The sequence below is a fragment of the Lissotriton vulgaris genome, chromosome 1_2 (assembly GCF_964263255.1).
Source record: "Lissotriton vulgaris chromosome 1_2, aLisVul1.2, whole genome shotgun sequence".
NCBI lineage: Eukaryota > Metazoa > Chordata > Amphibia > Caudata > Salamandridae > Lissotriton > Lissotriton vulgaris.
This window is the reverse complement of record NC_141686.1, coordinates 100,947,386-100,970,664: the sequence shown is the minus strand read 5'-3', so window position 1 is coordinate 100,970,664 and position 23,279 is coordinate 100,947,386. Positions and strand designations below refer to the sequence as shown.

Sequence of the window (23,279 nt, the reverse complement as noted above, 5' to 3'; positions counted from 1 at the left end):
TTGATCTGTCAAGTACAAAAGTATCCTTAGAAGAGCAACTTTGAAATGCATTTGCTGGGTCTTCTGCTGCATTCCTACGTCCAGCTCTAATTCATTTTTTGATTAGCCCTCATTCAATTCCATATATGAATGAGAAGGAGAAATAAGAGGGCCCTTCGCTCTTTGAGAGGAACATGAAAAGACTGAGAACTGTGCAACTCCCAAACATTGGAGCCTTCGGCCTTACTCCAGCCAACTCTTGCGGTTTAATACTTTTAAATCTTGATGTTGTTTAACAATACCAGCAGAAGGGATCAGGTTGACAGGCGCTGCAGTTCTCCAGTATGGGGCTGTCCAGATCATTACTCAATCTACCTTGCATTGGCACAGTATAAAATACGTCATGAAGTCTCCTATGAAAAGGTATACAAATCTGTTTGAATCACTTTTGTTAGTCAGGGGGACCCATTCGCTGGAAGGGGCAGGGAGGACAAAAATAGCTCATTGGTATAGAACACTGAATTAGCAGCTGATTTTGAGGTGGGAGAAGATAGAGTAATCCAACCGGACCTCAATAAACGGTTTCTTAGTATGCAGTAGCCCGCAACCACTTCTAACCCAAAAGCGTAATCTCATCCTTTTGCAGAATCAGGCAAGCTTTCACCTGCTCAAGCTGAACTGACATTGGTCTTCTTGGCCAGCAAGAGTTACTCTCTTGAAGCTGTTGAGGCTAGAGAACAGAATGACGCATATTCATTCTTTATAATAACTCTTCTAGCCCTCCCACTGCATACCACTTTATAACTTCCAATGTGGCAGATGTCTTCCATCATTGTGACCCTTGCTACTTTTCTCAACATTGGCTGGCTCGGCATAACAAGAAGGGATGGATGGCTACAGGAGAGCCTGAATTGTGCCTGTAAGGTTCTACAGGGAGTCACTGGCAGATAATGAGAAACTCAGCCCTAAGTTGGCTCTTCTCTCTCACTTTCTTTCTCCTCTCTCCCTCTACCTATCTCTCACTCTCTAAATACTAGTATCTATATTGCATTCACAACCCCTTCACAAACTTTCTGACCCTACTTCCTCTCTCCCTTAAATCAGTTCAACCCTCTTCTTTTCCTTTAGGAAACTCCACATCTTTTTTAAAGGCCCTTCCCATATTCACACTGCTTCTTGATAAGACATTATTTTCCTTTCTTTGAAGGATAGTGAAATAGATTTTCTTGAAATACGGTTGGCATACCATCAATTCATTACACCGTACTTTATCATTATCCTTACTTAAGCAATGCATTTCATCATTAGGACATGTGCTGTGTTTGCCGGGCATGGTGGCGTGTGCCTGTTGTCCTAGCTACTTGGGAGGCTGAGGCTTGTGGATTGCTTGAGCTCAGGGGTTCTGGGCTGCACTCTGCTGTGTTGATCAGGTGTCCATGCTACGTTGGGTATCAATATGGTGTTCTAGAGGGAGCTCTAGAATTTCAGGTTGTGTAATGAGAGGTGCACCGACCCAGGCTGGAAACAGAGCAGGCCGAAATGTCCATGCCCATCGGTAGCAGGACAGCACCTGAGAGCAGTAGGTGTAACACAGCTTGAGCAAAATAGTGAGACCTAGCCTCTCTTTTTTTGACTCAAATGTGAACGTTTTGATTTTTACAAGATGGTAATGAATTATTTTTCCAAAACCAAATCTTTGTTTTTCTTTTGATATTTTTGCAGGAAGTATAATGAACATTTGAACTGGGCCGGGCATTCTAGCATAGCAGACAATTCTCCAGAATTGCGACATATTGCAACAACAAGCTAGCAGGTGGAGTGAACTGAAAACTCTGTGCAGCCTAGAATAGATGGCTGTGTGATTTTCTGCAAGGATGACTGAAATGCATTCTTCATTTTAGAGCACCTGTAGGATTAAATTGATCTGTCAAGTACAAAGGTATCCTTAGAAGAGCAACTTTGAAATGTGTTTGCTGGGTCTTCTGCTGCATTCCTACGTCCAGCTCTAATTCATTTTTTGATTAGCCCTCATTCAATTCCATATATGAATGAGAAGGAGAAATAAGAGGGCCCTTCGCTCTTTGAGAGAAACATGAAAAGACTGAGAACTGTGCAACTCCCAAACATTGGAGCCTTCGGCCTTACTCCAGCCAACTCTTGCGGTTTAATACTTTCAAATCTTGATGTTGTTTAACAATACCAGCAGAAGGGATCAGGTTGACAGGCGCTGCAGTTCTCCAGTATGGGGCTGTCCAGATCATTACTCAATCTACCTTGCATTGGCACAGTATAAAATACGTCATGAAGTCTCCTATGAAAAGGTATACAAATCTGTTTGAATCACTTTTGTTAGTCAGGGGGACCCATTCGCTGGAAGGGGCAGGGAGGACAAAAATAGCTCATTGGTATAGAACACTGAATTAACAGCTGATTTTGAGGTGGGAGAAGATCGAGTAATCCAACCGGACCTCAATAAACGGTTTCTTAGTATGCAGTAGCCCGCAACCACTTCTAACCCAAAAGCGTAATCTCATCCTTTTGCAGAATCAGGCAAGCTTTTACCTGCTCAAGCTGAACTGACATTGGTCTTCTTGGCCAGCAAGAGTTACTCTCTTGAAGCTGTTGAGGCTAGAGAACAGAATGACGCATATTCATTCTTTATAATAACTCTTCTAGCCCTCCCACTCCATACCACTTTATAACTTCCAATGTGGCAGATGTCTTCCATCATTGTGACCCTTGCTGCTTTTCTCGACATTGGCTGGCTCGGCATAACAAGAAGGGATGGATGGCTACAGGAGAGCCTGAATTGTGCCTGTAAGGTTCTACAGGGAGTCACTGGCAGATAATGAGAAACTCAGCCCTAAGTTGGCTCTTCTCCCTCACTTTCTTTCTCCTCTCTCCCTCTACCTATCTCTCACTCACTAAATACTAGTATCTATATTGTATTCACATCCCCTTCACAAACTTTCTGACCCTACTTCCTCTCTCCCTTAAATCAGTTCAACCCTCTTCTTTTCCTTTAGGAAACTCCACATCTTTTTTAAAGGCCCTTCCCATATTCACACTGCTTCTTGATAAGACATTATTTTTCTTTCTTTGCAGGATAGTGAAATAGATTTTCTTTAAATACGGTTGGCATACCATCAATTCATTACACCGTACTTTATCATTATCCTTACTTAAGCAATGCATTTCATCATTAGGACATGTGCTGTGTTTGCCGGGCATGGTGGCGTGTGCCTGTTGTCCTAGCTACTTGGGAGGCTGAGGCTTGTGGATTGCTTGAGCTCAGGGGTTCTGGGCTGCACTCAGCTGTGTTGATCAGGTGTCCATGCTACGTTGGGTATCAATATGGTGTTCTAGAGGGAGCTCTAGAATTTCAGGTTGTGTAATGAGAGGTGCACCGACCCAGGCTGGAAACAGAGCAGGCCAAAGCTTCCATGCCCATCGGTAGCAGGACAGCACCTGAGAGCAGTAGGTGTAACACAGCTTGAGCAAAATAGTGAGACCTAGCCTCTCTTTTTTTGACTCAAATGTGAACGTTTTGATTTTTACAAGATGGTAATGAATTATTTTTCCAAAACCAAATCTTTGTTTTTCTTTTGATATTTTTGCAGGAAGTACAATGAACATTTGAACTGGGCCGGGCATTCTAGCATAGCAGACAATTCTCCAGAATTGCGACATATTGCAACAACAAGCTAGCAGGTGGAGAGGACGGAAAACTCTGTGCAGCCTAGAATAGATGGCTGTGTGATTTTCTGCAAGGATGACTGAAATGCATTCTTCATTTTAGAGCACCTGTAGGATTAAATTGATCTGTCAAGTACAAAGGTATCCTTAGAAGAGTAACTTTGAAATGCGTTTGCTGGGTCTTCTGCTGCATTCCTACGTCCAGCTCTAATTCATTTTTTGATTAGCCCTCATTCAATTCCATATATGAATGAGAAGGAGAAATAAGAGGGCCCTTCGCTCTTTGAGAGAAACATGAAAAGACTGAGAACTGTGCAACTCCCAAACATTGGAACCTTCGGCCATACTCCAGCCAACTCTTGCGGTTTAATACTTTTAAATCTTGATGTTGTTTAACAATACCAGCAGAAGGGATCAGGTTGACAGGCGCTGCAGTTCTCCATTATGGGGCTGTCCAGATCATTACTCAATCTACCTTGCATTGGCACAGTATAAAATACGTCATGAAGTCTCCTATGAAAAGGTATACAAATCTGTTTGAATCACTTTTGTTAGTCAGGGGGACCCATTCGCTGGAAGGGGCAGGGAGGACAAAAATAGCTCATTGGTATAGAACACTGAATTAGCAGCTGATTTTGAGGTGGGAGAAGATCGAATAAACCAACCGGACCTCAATAAACGGTTTCTTAGTATGCAGTAGCCCGCAACCACTTCTAACCCAAAAGCGTAATCTCATCCTTTTGCAGAATCAGGCAAGCTTTCACCTGCTCAAGCTGAACTGACATTGGTCTTCTTGGCCAGCAAGAGTTACTCTCTTGAAGCTGTTGAGGCTAGAGAACAGAATGACGCATATTCATTCTTTATAATAACTCTTCTAGCCCTCCCACTCCATACCACTTTATAACTTCCAATGTGGCAGATGTCTTCCATCATTGTGACCCTTGCTGCTTTTCTCAACATTGGCTGGCTTGGCATAACAAGAAGGGATGAATGGCTACAGGAGAGCCTGAATTGTGCCTGTAAGGTTCTACAGGGAGTCACTGACAGATAATGAGAAACTCAGCCCTAAGTTGGCTCTTCTCCCTCACTTTCTTTCTCCTCTCTCCCTCTACCTATCTCTCACTCTCTAAATACTAGTATCTATATTGTATTGACATCCCCTTCACAAACTTTCTGACCCTACTTCCTCTCTCCCTTAAATCAGTTCAACCCTCTTCTTTTCCTTTAGGAAACTCCACATCTTTTTTAAAGGCCCTTCCCATATTCACACTGCTTCTTGATAAGACATTATTTTTCTTTCTTTGCAGGATAGTGAAATAGATTTTCTTTAAATACGGTTGGCATACCATCAATTCATTACACCGTACTTTATCATTATCCTTACTTAAGCAATGCATTTCATCATTAGGACATGTGCTGTGTTTGCCGGGCATGGTGGCGTGTGCCTGTTGTCCTAGCTACTTGGGAGGCTGAGGCTTGTGGATTGCTTGAGCTCAGGGGTTCTGGGCTGCACTCAGCTGTGTTGATCAGGTGTCCATGCTACGTTGGGTATCAATATGGTGTTCTAGAGGGAGCTCTAGAATTTCAGGTTGTGTAATGAGAGGTGCACCGACCCAGGCTGGAAACACAGCAGGCCAAAGCTTACATGCCCATCGGTAGCAGGACAGCACCTGAGAGCAGTAGGTGTAACACAGCTTGAGCAAAATAGTGAGACCTAGCCTCTCTTTTTTTGACTCAAATGTGAACGTTTTGATTTTTACAAGATGGTAATGAATTATTTTTCCAAAACCAAATCTTTGTTTTTCTTTTGATATTTTTGCAGGAAGTAAAATGAACATTTGAACTGGGCCGGGCATTCTAGCATAGCAGACAATTCTCCAGAATTGCGACATATTGCAACAACAAGCTAGCAGGTGGAGAGGACGGAAAACTCTGTGCAGCCTAGAATAGATGGCTGTGTGATTTTCTGCAAGGATGACTGAAATGCATTCTTCATTTTAGAGCACCTGTAGGATTAAATTGATCTGTCAAGTACAAAGGTATCCTTAGAAGAGCAACTTTGAAATACGTTTGCTGGGTCTTCTGCTGCATTCCTACGTCCAGCTCTAATTCATTTTTTGATTAGCCCTCATTCAATTCCATATATGAATGAGAAGGAGAAATAAGAGGGCCCTTCGCTCTTTGAGAGGAACATGAAAAGACTGAGAACTGTGCAACTCCCAAACATTGGAGCCTTCGGCCTTACTCCAGCCAACTCTTGCGGTTTAATACTTTCAAATCTTGATGTTGTTTAACAATACCAGCAGAAGGGATCAGGTTGACAGGCGCTGCAGTTCTCCAGTATGGGGCTGTCCAGATCATTACTCAATCTACCTTGCATTGGCACAGTATAAAATACGTCATGAAGTCTCCTATGAAAAGGTATACAAATCTGTTTGAATCACTTTTGTTAGTCAGGGGGACCCATTCGCTGGAAGGGGCAGGGAGGACAAAAATAGCTCATTGGTATAGAACACTGAATTAACAGCTGATTTTGAGGTGGGAGAAGATCGAGTAATCCAACCGGACCTCAATAAACGGTTTCTTAGTATGCAGTAGCCCGCAACCACTTCTAACCCAAAAGCGTAATCTCATCCTTTTGCAGAATCAGGCAAGCTTTTACCTGCTCAAGCTGAACTGACATTGGTCTTCTTGGCCAGCAAGAGTTACTCTCTTGAAGCTGTTGAAGCTAGAGAACAGAATGACGCATATTCATTCTTTATAATAACTCTTCTAGCCCTCCCACTCCATACCACTTTATAACTTCCAATGTGGCAGATGTCTTCCATCATTGTGACCCTTGCTGCTTTTCTCGACATTGGCTGGCTCGGCATAACAAGAAGGGATGGATGGCTACAGGAGAGCCTGAATTGTGCCTGTAAGGTTCTACAGGGAGTCACTGGCAGATAATGAGAAACTCAGCCCTAAGTTGGCTCTTCTCCCTCACTTTCTTTCTCCTCTCTCCCTCTACCTATCTCTCACTCACTAAATACTAGTATCTATATTGTATTCACATCCCCTTCACAAACTTTCTGACCCTACTTCCTCTCTCCCTTAAATCAGTTCAACCCTCTTCTTTTCCTTTAGGAAACTCCACATCTTTTTTAAAGGCCCTTCCCATATTCACACTGCTTCTTGATAAGACATTATTTTCCTTTCTTTGAAGGATAGTGAAATAGATTTTCTTGAAATACGGTTGGCATACCATCAATTCATTACACCGTACTTTATCATTATCCTTACTTAAGCAATGCATTTCATCATTAGGACCTGTGCTGTGTTTGCCGGGCATGGTGGCGTGTGCCTGTTGTCCTAGCTACTTGGGAGGCTGAGGCTTGTGGATTGCATGAGCTCAGGGGTTCTGGGCTGCACTCAGCTGTGTTGATCAGGTGTCCATGCTACATTGGGTATCAATATGGTGTTCTAGAGGGAGCTCTAGAATTTCAGGTTGTGTAAAGAGAGGTGCACCGACCCAGGCTGGAAACAGAGCAGGCCAAAGCTTCCATGCCCATCGGTAGCAGGACAGCACCTGAGAGCAGTAGGTGTAACAAAGCTTGAGCAAAATAGTGAGACCTAGCCTCTCTTTTTTTGACTCAAATGTGAACGTTTTGATTTTCACAAGATGGTAATGAATTATTTTTCCAAAACCAAATCTTTGTTTTTCTTTTGATATTTTTGCAGGAAGTACAATGAACATTTGAACTGGGCCGGGCATTCTAGCATAGCAGACAATTCTCCAGAATTGCGACATATTGCAACAACAAGCTAGCAGGTGGAGAGGATGGAAAACTCTGTGCAGCCTAGAATAGATGGCTGTGTGATTTTCTGCAAGGATGACTGAAATGCATTCTTCATTTTAGAGCACCTGTAGGATTAAATTGATCTGTCAAGTACAAAGGTATCCTTAGAAGAGTAACTTTGAAATGCGTTTGCTGGGTCTTCTGCTGCATTCCTACGTCCAGCTCTAATTCATTTTTTGATTAGCCCTCATTCAATTCCATATATGAATGAGAAGGAGAAATAAGAGGGCCCTTCGCTCTTTGAGAGAAACATGAAAAGACTGAGAACTGTGCAACTCCCAAACATTGGAGCCTTCGGCCATACTCCAGCCAACTCTTGCGGTTTAATACTTTTAAATCTTGATGTTGTTTAACAATACCAGCAGAAGGGATCAGGTTGACAGGCGCTGCAGTTCTCCAGTATGGGGCTGTCCAGATCATTACTCAATCTACCTTGCATTGGCACAGTATAAAATACGTCATGAAGTCTCCTATGAAAAGGTATACAAATCTGTTTGAATCACTTTTGTTAGTCAGGGGGACCCATTCGCTGGAAGGGGCAGGGAGGACAAAAATAGCTCATTGGTATAGAACACTGAATTAGCAGCTGATTTTGAGGTGGGAGAAGATCGAATAAACCAACCGGACCTCAATAAACGGTTTCTTAGTATGCAGTAGCCCGCAACCACTTCTAACCCAAAAGCGTAATCTCATCCTTTTGCAGAATCAGGCAAGCTTTCACCTGCTCAAGCTGAACTGACATTGGTCTTCTTGGCCAGCAAGAGTTACTCTCTTGAAGCTGTTGAGGCTAGAGAACAGAATGACGCATATTCATTCTTTATAATAACTCTTCTAGCCCTCCCACTCCATACCACTTTATAACTTCCAATGTGGCAGATGTCTTCCATCATTGTGACCCTTGCTGCTTTTCTCAACATTGGCTGGCTTGGCATAACAAGAAGGGATGAATGGCTACAGGAGAGCCTGAATTGTGCCTGTAAGGTTCTACAGGGAGTCACCGGCAGATAATGAGAAACTCAGCCCTAAGTTGGCTCTTCTCCCTCACTTTCTTTCTCCTCTCTCCCTCTACCTATCTCTCACTCTCTAAATACTAGTATCTATATTGTATTCACATCCCCTTCACAAACTTTCTGACCCTACTTCCTCTCTCCCTTAAATCAGTTCAACCCTCTTCTTTTCCTTTAGGAAACTCCACATCTTTTTTAAAGGCCCTTCCCATATTCACACTGCTTCTTGATAAGACATTATTTTTCTTTCTTTGCAGGATAGTGAAATAGATTTTCTTTAAATACGGTTGGCATACCATCAATTCATTACACCGTACTTTATCATTATCCTTACTTAAGCAATGCATTTCATCATTAGGACATGTGCTGTGTTTGCCGGGCATGGTGGCGTGTGCCTGTTGTCCTAGCTACTTGGGAGGCTGAGGCTTGTGGATTGCTTGAGCTCAGGGGTTCTGGGCTGCACTCAGCTGTGTTGATCAGGTGTCCATGCTACGTTGGGTATCAATATGGTGTTCTAGAGGGAGCTCTAGAATTTCAGGTTGTGTAATGAGAGGTGCACCGACCCAGGCTGGAAACACAGCAGGCCAAAGCTTCCATGCCCATCGGTAGCAGGACAGCACCTGAGAGCAGTAGGTGTAACACAGCTTGAGCAAAATAGTGAGACCTAGCCTCTCTTTTTTTGACTCAAATGTGAACGTTTTGATTTTTACAAGATGGTAATGAATTATTTTTCCAAAACCAAATCTTTGTTTTTCTTTTGATATTTTTGCAGGAAGTACAATGAACATTTGAACTGGGCCGGGCATTCTAGCATAGCAGACAATTCTCCAGAATTGCGACATATTGCAACAACAAGCTAGCAGGTGGAGAGGACGGAAAACTCTGTGCAGCCTAGAATAGATGGCTGTGTGATTTTCTGCAAGAATGACTGAAATGCATTCTTCATTTTAGAGCACCTGTAGGATTAAATTGATCTGTCAAGTACAAAAGTATCCTTAGAAGAGCAACTTTGAAATGCATTTGCTGGGTCTTCTGCTGCATTCCTACGTCCAGCTCTAATTCATTTTTTGATTAGCCCTCATTCAATTCCATATATGAATGAGAAGGAGAAATAAGAGGGCCCTTCGCTCTTTGAGAGAAACATGAAAAGACTGAGAACTGTGCAACTCCCAAACATTGGAGCCTTCGGCCTTACTCCAGCCAACTCTTGCGGTTTAATACTTTTAAATCTTGATGTTGTTTAACAATACCAGCAGAAGGGATCAGGTTGACAGGCGCTGCAGTTCTCCAGTATGGGGCTGTCCAGATCATTACTCAATCTACCTTGCATTGGCACAGTATAAAATACGTCATGAAGTCTCCTATGAAAAGGTATACAAATCTGTTTGAATCACTTTTGTTAGTCAGGGGGACCCATTCGCTGGAAGGGGCAGGGAGGACAAAAATAGCTCATTGGTATAGAACACTGAATTAGCAGCTGATTTTGAGGTGGGAGAAGATCGAGTAATCCAACCGGACCTCAATAAATGGTTTCTTAGTATGCAGTAGCCCGCAACCACTTCTAACCCAAAAGCGTAATCTCATCCTTTTGCAGAATCAGGCAAGCTTTCACCTGCTCAAGCTGAACTGACATTGGTCTTCTCGGCCAGCAAGAGTTCCTCTCTTGAAGCTGTTGAGGCTAGAGAACAGAATGACGCGTATTCATTCTTTATAATAACTCTTCTAGCCCTCCCACTCCATACCACTTTATAACTTCCAATGTTGCAGATGTCTTCCATCATTGTGACCCTTGCTACTTTTCTCAACATTGGCTGGCTCGGCATAACAAGAAGGGATGGATGGCTACAGGAGAGCCTGAATTGTGCCTGTAAGGTTCTACAGGGAGTCACTGGCAGATAATGAGAAACTCAGCCCTAAGTTGGCTCTTCTCTCTCACTTTCTTTCTCCTCTCTCCCTCTACCTATCTCTCACTCTCTAAATACTAGTATCTATATTGTATTCACATCCCCTTCACAAACTTTCTGACCCTATTTCCTCTCTCCCTTAAATCAGTTCAACCCTCTTCTTTTCCTTTAGGAAACTCCACATCTTTTTTAAAGGCCCTTCCCATATTCACACTGCTTCTTGATAAGACATTATTTTCCTTTCTTTGAAGGATAGTGAAATAGATTTTCTTGAAATACGGTTGGCATACCATCAATTCATTACACCGTACTTTATCATTATCCTTTCTTAAGCAATGCATTTCATCATTAGGACATGTGCTGTGTTTGCCGGGCATGGTGGCGTGTGCCTGTTGTCCTAGCTACTTGGGAGGCTGAGGCTTGTGGATTGCTTGAGCTCAGGGGTTCTGGGCTGCACTCAGCTGTGTTGATCAGGTGTCCATGCTACGTTGGGTATCAATATGGTGTTCTAGAGGGAGCTCTAGAATTTCAGGTTGTGTAATGAGAGGTGCACCGACCCAGGCTGGAAACAGAGCAGGCCAAAGCTTCCATGCCCATCGGTAGCAGGACAGCACCTGAGAGCAGTAGGTGTAACACAGCTTGAGCAAAATAGTGAGACCTAGCCTCTCTTTTTTTGACTCAAATGTGAACGTTTTGATTTTTACAAGATGGTAATGAATTATTTTTCCAAAACCAAATCTTTGTTTTTCTTTTGATATTTTTGCAGGAAGTACAATGAACATTTGAATAGGGCTGGGCATTCTAGCATAGCAGACAATTCTCCAGAATTGCAACATATTGCAACAACAAGCTAGCAGGTGGAGAGGACGGAAAACTCTGTGCAGCCTAGAATAGATGGCTGTGTGATTTTCTGCAAGAATGACTGAAATGCATTCTTCATTTTAGAGCACCTGTAGGATTAAATTGATCTGTCAAGTACAAAAGTATCCTTAGAAGAGCAACTTTGAAATGCATTTGCTGGGTCTTCTGCTGCATTCCTACGTCCAGCTCTAATTCATTTTTTGATTAGCCCTCATTCAATTCCATATATGAATGAGAAGGAGAAATAAGAGGGCCCTTCGCTCTTTGAGAGGAACATGAAAAGACTGAGAACTGTGCAACTCCCAAACATTGGAGCCTTCGGCCTTACTCCAGCCAACTCTTGCGGTTTAATACTTTTAAATCTTGATGTTGTTTAACAATACCAGCAGAAGGGATCAGGTTGACAGGCGCTGCAGTTCTCCAGTATGGGGCTGTCCAGATCATTACTCAATCTACCTTGCATTGGCACAGTATAAAATACGTCATGAAGTCTCCTATGAAAAGGTATACAAATCTGTTTGAATCACTTTTGTTAGTCAGGGGGACCCATTCGCTGGAAGGGGCAGGGAGGACAAAAATAGCTCATTGGTATAGAACACTGAATTAGCAGCTGATTTTGAGGTGGGAGAAGATAGAGTAATCCAACCGGACCTCAATAAACGGTTTCTTAGTATGCAGTAGCCCGCAACCACTTCTAACCCAAAAGCGTAATCTCATCCTTTTGCAGAATCAGGCAAGCTTTCACCTGCTCAAGCTGAACTGACATTGGTCTTCTTGGCCAGCAAGAGTTACTCTCTTGAAGCTGTTGAGGCTAGAGAACAGAATGACGCATATTCATTCTTTATAATAACTCTTCTAGCCCTCCCACTGCATACCACTTTATAACTTCCAATGTGGCAGATGTCTTCCATCATTGTGACCCTTGCTACTTTTCTCAACATTGGCTGGCTCGGCATAACAAGAAGGGATGGATGGCTACAGGAGAGCCTGAATTGTGCCTGTAAGGTTCTACAGGGAGTCACTGGCAGATAATGAGAAACTCAGCCCTAAGTTGGCTCTTCTCTCTCACTTTCTTTCTCCTCTCTCCCTCTACCTATCTCTCACTCTCTAAATACTAGTATCTATATTGCATTCACAACCCCTTCACAAACTTTCTGACCCTACTTCCTCTCTCCCTTAAATCAGTTCAACCCTCTTCTTTTCCTTTAGGAAACTCCACATCTTTTTTAAAGGCCCTTCCCATATTCACACTGCTTCTTGATAAGACATTATTTTCCTTTCTTTGAAGGATAGTGAAATAGATTTTCTTGAAATACGGTTGGCATACCATCAATTCATTACACCGTACTTTATCATTATCCTTACTTAAGCAATGCATTTCATCATTAGGACATGTGCTGTGTTTGCCGGGCATGGTGGCGTGTGCCTGTTGTCCTAGCTACTTGGGAGGCTGAGGCTTGTGGATTGCTTGAGCTCAGGGGTTCTGGGCTGCACTCTGCTGTGTTGATCAGGTGTCCATGCTACGTTGGGTATCAATATGGTGTTCTAGAGGGAGCTCTAGAATTTCAGGTTGTGTAATGAGAGGTGCACCGACCCAGGCTGGAAACAGAGCAGGCCGAAATGTCCATGCCCATCGGTAGCAGGACAGCACCTGAGAGCAGTAGGTGTAACACAGCTTGAGCAAAATAGTGAGACCTAGCCTCTCTTTTTTTGACTCAAATGTGAACGTTTTGATTTTTACAAGATGGTAATGAATTATTTTTCCAAAACCAAATCTTTGTTTTTCTTTTGATATTTTTGCAGGAAGTATAATGAACATTTGAACTGGGCCGGGCATTCTAGCATAGCAGACAATTCTCCAGAATTGCGACATATTGCAACAACAAGCTAGCAGGTGGAGTGAACTGAAAACTCTGTGCAGCCTAGAATAGATGGCTGTGTGATTTTCTGCAAGGATGACTGAAATGCATTCTTCATTTTAGAGCACCTGTAGGATTAAATTGATCTGTCAAGTACAAAGGTATCCTTAGAAGAGCAACTTTGAAATGTGTTTGCTGGGTCTTCTGCTGCATTCCTACGTCCAGCTCTAATTCATTTTTTGATTAGCCCTCATTCAATTCCATATATGAATGAGAAGGAGAAATAAGAGGGCCCTTCGCTCTTTGAGAGAAACATGAAAAGACTGAGAACTGTGCAACTCCCAAACATTGGAGCCTTCGGCCTTACTCCAGCCAACTCTTGCGGTTTAATACTTTCAAATCTTGATGTTGTTTAACAATACCAGCAGAAGGGATCAGGTTGACAGGCGCTGCAGTTCTCCAGTATGGGGCTGTCCAGATCATTACTCAATCTACCTTGCATTGGCACAGTATAAAATACGTCATGAAGTCTCCTATGAAAAGGTATACAAATCTGTTTGAATCACTTTTGTTAGTCAGGGGGACCCATTCGCTGGAAGGGGCAGGGAGGACAAAAATAGCTCATTGGTATAGAACACTGAATTAACAGCTGATTTTGAGGTGGGAGAAGATCGAGTAATCCAACCGGACCTCAATAAACGGTTTCTTAGTATGCAGTAGCCCGCAACCACTTCTAACCCAAAAGCGTAATCTCATCCTTTTGCAGAATCAGGCAAGCTTTTACCTGCTCAAGCTGAACTGACATTGGTCTTCTTGGCCAGCAAGAGTTACTCTCTTGAAGCTGTTGAGGCTAGAGAACAGAATGACGCATATTCATTCTTTATAATAACTCTTCTAGCCCTCCCACTCCATACCACTTTATAACTTCCAATGTGGCAGATGTCTTCCATCATTGTGACCCTTGCTGCTTTTCTCGACATTGGCTGGCTCGGCATAACAAGAAGGGATGGATGGCTACAGGAGAGCCTGAATTGTGCCTGTAAGGTTCTACAGGGAGTCACTGGCAGATAATGAGAAACTCAGCCCTAAGTTGGCTCTTCTCCCTCACTTTCTTTCTCCTCTCTCCCTCTACCTATCTCTCACTCACTAAATACTAGTATCTATATTGTATTCACATCCCCTTCACAAACTTTCTGACCCTACTTCCTCTCTCCCTTAAATCAGTTCAACCCTCTTCTTTTCCTTTAGGAAACTCCACATCTTTTTTAAAGGCCCTTCCCATATTCACACTGCTTCTTGATAAGACATTATTTTTCTTTCTTTGCAGGATAGTGAAATAGATTTTCTTTAAATACGGTTGGCATACCATCAATTCATTACACCGTACTTTATCATTATCCTTACTTAAGCAATGCATTTCATCATTAGGACATGTGCTGTGTTTGCCGGGCATGGTGGCGTGTGCCTGTTGTCCTAGCTACTTGGGAGGCTGAGGCTTGTGGATTGCTTGAGCTCAGGGGTTCTGGGCTGCACTCAGCTGTGTTGATCAGGTGTCCATGCTACGTTGGGTATCAATATGGTGTTCTAGAGGGAGCTCTAGAATTTCAGGTTGTGTAATGAGAGGTGCACCGACCCAGGCTGGAAACAGAGCAGGCCAAAGCTTCCATGCCCATCGGTAGCAGGACAGCACCTGAGAGCAGTAGGTGTAACACAGCTTGAGCAAAATAGTGAGACCTAGCCTCTCTTTTTTTGACTCAAATGTGAACGTTTTGATTTTTACAAGATGGTAATGAATTATTTTTCCAAAACCAAATCTTTGTTTTTCTTTTGATATTTTTGCAGGAAGTACAATGAACATTTGAACTGGGCCGGGCATTCTAGCATAGCAGACAATTCTCCAGAATTGCGACATATTGCAACAACAAGCTAGCAGGTGGAGAGGACGGAAAACTCTGTGCAGCCTAGAATAGATGGCTGTGTGATTTTCTGCAAGGATGACTGAAATGCATTCTTCATTTTAGAGCACCTGTAGGATTAAATTGATCTGTCAAGTACAAAGGTATCCTTAGAAGAGTAACTTTGAAATGCGTTTGCTGGGTCTTCTGCTGCATTCCTACGTCCAGCTCTAATTCATTTTTTGATTAGCCCTCATTCAATTCCATATATGAATGAGAAGGAGAAATAAGAGGGCCCTTCGCTCTTTGAGAGAAACATGAAAAGACTGAGAACTGTGCAACTCCCAAACATTGGAACCTTCGGCCATACTCCAGCCAACTCTTGCGGTTTAATACTTTTAAATCTTGATGTTGTTTAACAATACCAGCAGAAGGGATCAGGTTGACAGGCGCTGCAGTTCTCCATTATGGGGCTGTCCAGATCATTACTCAATCTACCTTGCATTGGCACAGTATAAAATACGTCATGAAGTCTCCTATGAAAAGGTATACAAATCTGTTTGAATCACTTTTGTTAGTCAGGGGGACCCATTCGCTGGAAGGGGCAGGGAGGACAAAAATAGCTCATTGGTATAGAACACTGAATTAGCAGCTGATTTTGAGGTGGGAGAAGATCGAATAAACCAACCGGACCTCAATAAACGGTTTCTTAGTATGCAGTAGCCCGCAACCACTTCTAACCCAAAAGCGTAATCTCATCCTTTTGCAGAATCAGGCAAGCTTTCACCTGCTCAAGCTGAACTGACATTGGTCTTCTTGGCCAGCAAGAGTTACTCTCTTGAAGCTGTTGAGGCTAGAGAACAGAATGACGCATATTCATTCTTTATAATAACTCTTCTAGCCCTCCCACTCCATACCACTTTATAACTTCCAATGTGGCAGATGTCTTCCATCATTGTGACCCTTGCTGCTTTTCTCAACATTGGCTGGCTTGGCATAACAAGAAGGGATGAATGGCTACAGGAGAGCCTGAATTGTGCCTGTAAGGTTCTACAGGGAGTCACTGACAGATAATGAGAAACTCAGCCCTAAGTTGGCTCTTCTCCCTCACTTTCTTTCTCCTCTCTCCCTCTACCTATCTCTCACTCTCTAAATACTAGTATCTATATTGTATTGACATCCCCTTCACAAACTTTCTGACCCTACTTCCTCTCTCCCTTAAATCAGTTCAACCCTCTTCTTTTCCTTTAGGAAACTCCACATCTTTTTTAAAGGCCCTTCCCATATTCACACTGCTTCTTGATAAGACATTATTTTTCTTTCTTTGCAGGATAGTGAAATAGATTTTCTTTAAATACGGTTGGCATACCATCAATTCATTACACCGTACTTTATCATTATCCTTACTTAAGCAATGCATTTCATCATTAGGACATGTGCTGTGTTTGCCGGGCATGGTGGCGTGTGCCTGTTGTCCTAGCTACTTGGGAGGCTGAGGCTTGTGGATTGCTTGAGCTCAGGGGTTCTGGGCTGCACTCAGCTGTGTTGATCAGGTGTCCATGCTACGTTGGGTATCAATATGGTGTTCTAGAGGGAGCTCTAGAATTTCAGGTTGTGTAATGAGAGGTGCACCGACCCAGGCTGGAAACACAGCAGGCCAAAGCTTACATGCCCATCGGTAGCAGGACAGCACCTGAGAGCAGTAGGTGTAACACAGCTTGAGCAAAATAGTGAGACCTAGCCTCTCTTTTTTTGACTCAAATGTGAACGTTTTGATTTTTACAAGATGGTAATGAATTATTTTTCCAAAACCAAATCTTTGTTTTTCTTTTGATATTTTTGCAGGAAGTAAAATGAACATTTGAACTGGGCCGGGCATTCTAGCATAGCAGACAATTCTCCAGAATTGCGACATATTGCAACAACAAGCTAGCAGGTGGAGAGGACGGAAAACTCTGTGCAGCCTAGAATAGATGGCTGTGTGATTTTCTGCAAGGATGACTGAAATGCATTCTTCATTTTAGAGCACCTGTAGGATTAAATTGATCTGTCAAGTACAAAGGTATCCTTAGAAGAGCAACTTTGAAATACGTTTGCTGGGTCTTCTGCTGCATTCCTACGTCCAGCTCTAATTCATTTTTTGATTAGCCCTCATTCAATTCCATATATGAATGAGAAGGAGAAATAAGAGGGCCCTTCGCTCTTTGAGAGAAACATGAAAAGACTGAGAACTGTGCAACTCCCAAACATTGGAGCCTTCGGCCTTACTCCAGCCAACTCTTGCGGTTTAATACTTTCAAATCTTGATGTTGTTTAACAATACCAGCAGAAGGGATCAGGTTGACAGGCGCTGCAGTTCTCCAGTATGGGGCTGTCCAGATCATTACTCAATCTACCTTGCATTGGCACAGTATAAAATACGTCATGAAGTCTCCTATGAAAAGGTATACAAATCTGTTTGAATCACTTTTGTTAGTCAGGGGGACCCATTCGCTGGAAGGGGCAGGGAGGACAAAAATAGCTCATTGGTATAGAACACTGAATTAACAGCTGATTTTGAGGTGGGAGAAGATCGAGTAATCCAACCGGACCTCAATAAACGGTTTCTTAGTATGCAGTAGCCCGCAACCACTTCTAACCCAAAAGCGTAATCTCATCCTTTTGCAGAATCAGGCAAGCTTTTACCTGCTCAAGCTGAACTGACATTGGTCTTCTTGGCCAGCAAGAGTTACTCTCTTGAAGCTGTTGAAGCTAGAGAACAGAATGACGCATATTCATTCTTTATAATAACTCTTCTAGCCCTCCCACTCCATACCACTTTATAACTTCCAATGTGGCAGATGTCTTCCATCATTGTGACCCTTGCTGCTTTTCTCGACATTGGCTGGCTCGGCATAACAAGAAGGGATGGATGGCTACAGGAGAGCCTGAATTGTGCCTGTAAGGTTCTACAGGGAGTCACTGGCAGATAATGAGAAACTCAGCCCTAAGTTGGCTCTTCTCCCTCACTTTCTTTCTCCTCTCTCCCTCTACCTATCTCTCACTCACTAAATACTAGTATCTATATTGTATTCACATCCCCTTCACAAACTTTCTGACCCTACTTCCTCTCTCCCTTAAATCAGTTCAACCCTCTTCTTTTCCTTTAGGAAACTCCACATCTTTTTTAAAGGCCCTTCCCATATTCACACTGCTTCTTGATAAGACATTATTTTCCTTTCTTTGAAGGATAGTGAAATAGATTTTCTTGAAATACGGTTGGCATACCATCAATTCATTACACCGTACTTTATCATTATCCTTACTTAAGCAATGCATTTCATCATTAGGACCTGTGCTGTGTTTGCCGGGCATGGTGGCGTGTGCCTGTTGTCCTAGCTACTTGGGAGGCTGAGGCTTGTGGATTGCATGAGCTCAGGGGTTCTGGGCTGCACTCAGCTGTGTTGATCAGGTGTCCATGCTACATTGGGTATCAATATGGTGTTCTAGAGGGAGCTCTAGAATTTCAGGTTGTGTAAAGAGAGGTGCACCGACCCAGGCTGGAAACAGAGCAGGCCAAAGCTTCCATGCCCATCGGTAGCAGGACAGCACCTGAGAGCAGTAGGTGTAACAAAGCTTGAGCAAAATAGTGAGACCTAGCCTCTCTTTTTTTGACTCAAATGTGAACGTTTTGATTTTCACAAGATGGTAATGAATTATTTTTCCAAAACCAAATCTTTGTTTTTCTTTTGATATTTTTGCAGGAAGTACAATGAACATTTGAACTGGGCCGGGCATTCTAGCATAGCAGACAATTCTCCAGAATTGCGACATATTGCAACAACAAGCTAGCAGGTGGAGAGGATGGAAAACTCTGTGCAGCCTAGAATAGATGGCTGTGTGATTTTCTGCAAGGATGACTGAAATGCATTCTTCATTTTAGAGCACCTGTAGGATTAAATTGATCTGTCAAGTACAAAGGTATCCTTAGAAGAGTAACTTTGAAATGCGTTTGCTGGGTCTTCTGCTGCATTCCTACGTCCAGCTCTAATTCATTTTTTGATTAGCCCTCATTCAATTCCATATATGAATGAGAAGGAGAAATAAGAGGGCCCTTCGCTCTTTGAGAGAAACATGAAAAGACTGAGAACTGTGCAACTCCCAAACATTGGAGCCTTCGGCCATACTCCAGCCAACTCTTGCGGTTTAATACTTTTAAATCTTGATGTTGTTTAACAATACCAGCAGAAGGGATCAGGTTGACAGGCGCTGCAGTTCTCCAGTATGGGGCTGTCCAGATCATTACTCAATCTACCTTGCATTGGCACAGTATAAAATACGTCATGAAGTCTCCTATGAAAAGGTATACAAATCTGTTTGAATCACTTTTGTTAGTCAGGGGGACCCATTCGCTGGAAGGGGCAGGGAGGACAAAAATAGCTCATTGGTATAGAACACTGAATTAGCAGCTGATTTTGAGGTGGGAGAAGATCGAATAAACCAACCGGACCTCAATAAACGGTTTCTTAGTATGCAGTAGCCCGCAACCACTTCTAACCCAAAAGCGTAATCTCATCCTTTTGCAGAATCAGGCAAGCTTTCACCTGCTCAAGCTGAACTGACATTGGTCTTCTTGGCCAGCAAGAGTTACTCTCTTGAAGCTGTTGAGGCTAGAGAACAGAATGACGCATATTCATTCTTTATAATAACTCTTCTAGCCCTCCCACTCCATACCACTTTATAACTTCCAATGTGGCAGATGTCTTCCATCATTGTGACCCTTGCTGCTTTTCTCAACATTGGCTGGCTTGGCATAACAAGAAGGGATGAATGGCTACAGGAGAGCCTGAATTGTGCCTGTAAGGTTCTACAGGGAGTCACTGGCAGATAATGAGAAACTCAGCCCTAAGTTGGCTCTTCTCCCTCACTTTCTTTCTCCTCTCTCCCTCTACCTATCTCTCACTCTCTAAATACTAGTATCTATATTGTATTCACATCCCCTTCACAAACTTTCTGACCCTACTTCCTCTCTCCCTTAAATCAGTTCAACCCTCTTCTTTTCCTTTAGGAAACTCCACATCTTTTTTAAAGGCCCTTCCCATATTCACACTGCTTCTTGATAAGACATTATTTTTCTTTCTTTGCAGGATAGTGAAATAGATTTTCTTTAAATACGGTTGGCATACCATCAATTCATTACACCGTACTTTATCATTATCCTTACTTAAGCAATGCATTTCATCATTAGGACATGTGCTGTGTTTGCCGGGCATGGTGGCGTGTGCCTGTTGTCCTAGCTACTTGGGAGGCTGAGGCTTGTGGATTGCTTGAGCTCAGGGGTTCTGGGCTGCACTCAGCTGTGTTGATCAGGTGTCCATGCTACGTTGGGTATCAATATGGTGTTCTAGAGGGAGCTCTAGAATTTCAGGTTGTGTAATGAGAGGTGCACCGACCCAGGCTGGAAACACAGCAGGCCAAAGCTTCCATGCCCATCGGTAGCAGGACAGCACCTGAGAGCAGTAGGTGTAACACAGCTTGAGCAAAATAGTGAGACCTAGCCTCTCTTTTTTTGACTCAAATGTGAACGTTTTGATTTTTACAAGATGGTAATGAATTATTTTTCCAAAACCAAATCTTTGTTTTTCTTTTGATATTTTTGCAGGAAGTACAATGAACATTTGAACTGGGCCGGGCATTCTAGCATAGCAGACAATTCTCCAGAATTGCGACATATTGCAACAACAAGCTAGCAGGTGGAGAGGACGGAAAACTCTGTGCAGCCTAGAATAGATGGCTGTGTGATTTTCTGCAAGGATGACTGAAATGCATTCTTCATTTTAGAGCACCTGTAGGATTAAATTGATCTGTCAAGTACAAAGGTATCCTTAGAAGAGCAACTTTGAAATGCGTTTGCTGGGTCTTCTGCTGCATTCCTACGTCCAGCTCTAATTCATTTTTTGATTAGCCCTCATTCAATTCCATATATGAATGAGAAGGAGAAATAAGAGGGCCCTTCGCTCTTTGAGAGAAACATGAAAAGACTGAGAACTGTGCAACTCCCAAACATTGGAGCCTTCGGCCTTACTCCAGCCAACTCTTGCGGTTTAATACTTTTAAATCTTGATGTTGTTTAACAATACCAGCAGAAGGGATCAGGTTGACAGGCGCTGCAGTTCTCCAGTATGGGGCTGTCCAGATCATTACTCAATCTACCTTGCATTGGCACAGTATAAAATACGTCATGAAGTCTCCTATGAAAAGGTATACAAATCTGTTTGAATCACTTTTGTTAGTCAGGGGGACCCATTCGCTGGAAGGGGCAGGGAGGACAAAAATAGCTCATTGGTATAGAACACTGAATTAGCAGCTGATTTTGAGGTGGGAGAAGATCGAGTAATCCAACCGGACCTCAATAAACGGTTTCTTAGTATGCAGTAGCCCGCAACCACTTCTAACCCAAAAGCGTAATCTCATCCTTTTGCAGAATCAGGCAAGCTTTCACCTGCTCAAGCTGAACTGACATTGGTCTTCTTGGCCAGCAAGAGTTACTCTCTTGAAGCTGTTGAGGCTAGAGAACAGAATGACGCATATTCATTCTTTATAATAACTCTTCTAGCCCTCCCACTGCATACCACTTTATAACTTCCAATGTGGCAGATGTCTTCCATCATTGTGACCCTTGCTGCTTTTCTCAGCATTGGCTGGCTCGGCATAACAAGAAGGGATGGATGGCTACAGAAGAGCCTGAATTGTGCCTGTAAGGTTCTACAGGGAGTCACTGGCAGATAATGAGAAACTCAGCCCTAAGTTGGCTCTTCTCCCTCACTTTCTTTCTCCTCTCTCCCTCTACCTATCTCTCACTCACTAAATACTAGTATCTATATTGTATTCACATCCCCTTCACAAACTTTCTGACCCTACTTCCTCTCTCCCTTAAATCAGTTCAACCCTCTTCTTTTCCTTTAGGAAACTCCACATCTTTTTAAAGGCCCTTCCCATATTCACACTGCTTCTTGATAAGACATTATTTTCCTTTCTTTGCAGGATAGTGAAATAGATTTTCTTGAAATACGGTTGGCATACCATCAATTCATTACACCGTACTTTATCATTATCCTTACTTAAGCAATGCATTTCATCATTAGGACATGTGCTGTGTTTGCCGGGCATGGTGGCGTGTGCCTGTTGTCCTAGCTACTTGGGAGGCTGAGGCTTGTGGATTGCTTGAGCTCAGGGGTTCTGGGCTGCACTCAGCTGTGTTGATCAGGTGTCCATGCTACGTTGGGTATCAATATGGTGTTCTAGAGGGAGCTCTAGAATTTCAGGTTGTGTATTGAGAGGTGCACCAACCCAGGCTGGAAACAGAGCAGGCCAAAGCTTCCATGCCCATCGGTAGCAGGACAGCACCTGAGAGCAGTAGGTGTAACACAGCTTGAGCAAAATAGTGAGACCTAGCCTCTCTTTTTTTGAATCAAATGTGAACGTTTTGATTTTTACAAGATGGTAATGAATTATTTTTCCAAAACCAAATCTTTGTTTTTCTTTTGATATTTTTGCAGGAAGTACAATGAACATTTGAATAGGGCCGGGCATTCTAGCATAGCAGACAATTCTCCAGAATTGACACATATTGCAACAACAAGCTAGCAGGTGGAGAGGACGGAAAACTCTGTGCAGCCTAGAATAGATGGCTGTGTGATTTTCTGCAAGAATGACTGAAATGCATTCTTCATTTTAGAGCACCTGTAGGATTAAATTGATCTGTCAAGTACAAAAGTATCCTTAGAAGAGCAACTTTGAAATGCATTTGCTGGGTCTTCTGCTGCATTCCTACGTCCAGCTCTAATTCATTTTTTGATTAGCCCTCATTCAATTCCATATATGAATGAGAAGGAGAAATAAGAGGGCCCTTCGCTCTTTGAGAGAAACATGAAAAGACTGAGAACTGTGCAACTCCCAAACATTGGAGCCTTCGGCCTTACTCCAGCCAACTCTTGCGGTTTAATACTTTTAAATCTTGATGTTGTTTAACAATACCAGCAGAAGGGATCAGGTTGACAGGCGCTGCAGTTCTCCAGTATGGGGCTGTCCAGATCATTACTGAATCTACCTTGCATTGGCACAGTATAAAATACGTCATGAAGTCTCCTATGAAAAGGTATACAAATCTGTTTGAATCACTTTTGTTAGTCAGGGGGACCCATTCGCTGGAAGGGGCAGGGAGGACAAAAATAGCTCATTGGTATAGAACACTGAATTA

At 42.8% G+C, this 23,279-nt stretch overlaps 12 non-coding genes across 12 annotated transcripts; all 12 read left to right on the top strand.

Annotated features, from left to right (window-relative positions):
• The first annotated feature begins 1,303 nt into the window (after nt 1-1,303).
• LOC147734363 (signal recognition particle RNA) lies at nt 1,304-1,603 on the top strand. The gene has a single exon (XR_015307987.1).
• A 1,598-nt stretch (nt 1,604-3,201) lies between these two features.
• LOC147734362 (signal recognition particle RNA) lies at nt 3,202-3,501 on the top strand. The gene has a single exon (XR_015307841.1).
• Nucleotides 3,502-5,099: 1,598 nt separating this feature from the next.
• On the top strand, nt 5,100-5,399 carry LOC147734361 (signal recognition particle RNA). Its single transcript, XR_015308269.1, has one exon.
• A 1,598-nt stretch (nt 5,400-6,997) lies between these two features.
• On the top strand, nt 6,998-7,297 carry LOC147734360 (signal recognition particle RNA). Its single transcript, XR_015307708.1, has one exon.
• A 1,598-nt stretch (nt 7,298-8,895) lies between these two features.
• LOC147734359 (signal recognition particle RNA) lies at nt 8,896-9,195 on the top strand. Its single transcript, XR_015307998.1, has one exon.
• Nucleotides 9,196-10,793: 1,598 nt separating this feature from the next.
• On the top strand, nt 10,794-11,093 carry LOC147734358 (signal recognition particle RNA). The gene has a single exon (XR_015307840.1).
• Nucleotides 11,094-12,691: 1,598 nt separating this feature from the next.
• Nucleotides 12,692-12,991, top strand: LOC147734357 (signal recognition particle RNA). Its single transcript, XR_015307986.1, has one exon.
• A 1,598-nt stretch (nt 12,992-14,589) lies between these two features.
• LOC147734356 (signal recognition particle RNA) lies at nt 14,590-14,889 on the top strand. Its single transcript, XR_015307839.1, has one exon.
• Nucleotides 14,890-16,487: 1,598 nt separating this feature from the next.
• LOC147734355 (signal recognition particle RNA) lies at nt 16,488-16,787 on the top strand. The gene has a single exon (XR_015308268.1).
• Nucleotides 16,788-18,385: 1,598 nt separating this feature from the next.
• On the top strand, nt 18,386-18,685 carry LOC147734354 (signal recognition particle RNA). Its single transcript, XR_015307707.1, has one exon.
• Nucleotides 18,686-20,283: 1,598 nt separating this feature from the next.
• Nucleotides 20,284-20,583, top strand: LOC147734353 (signal recognition particle RNA). The gene has a single exon (XR_015307997.1).
• Nucleotides 20,584-22,180: 1,597 nt separating this feature from the next.
• On the top strand, nt 22,181-22,480 carry LOC147734352 (signal recognition particle RNA). Its single transcript, XR_015308176.1, has one exon.
• The last annotated feature ends 799 nt before the right edge of the window (nt 22,481-23,279 follow it).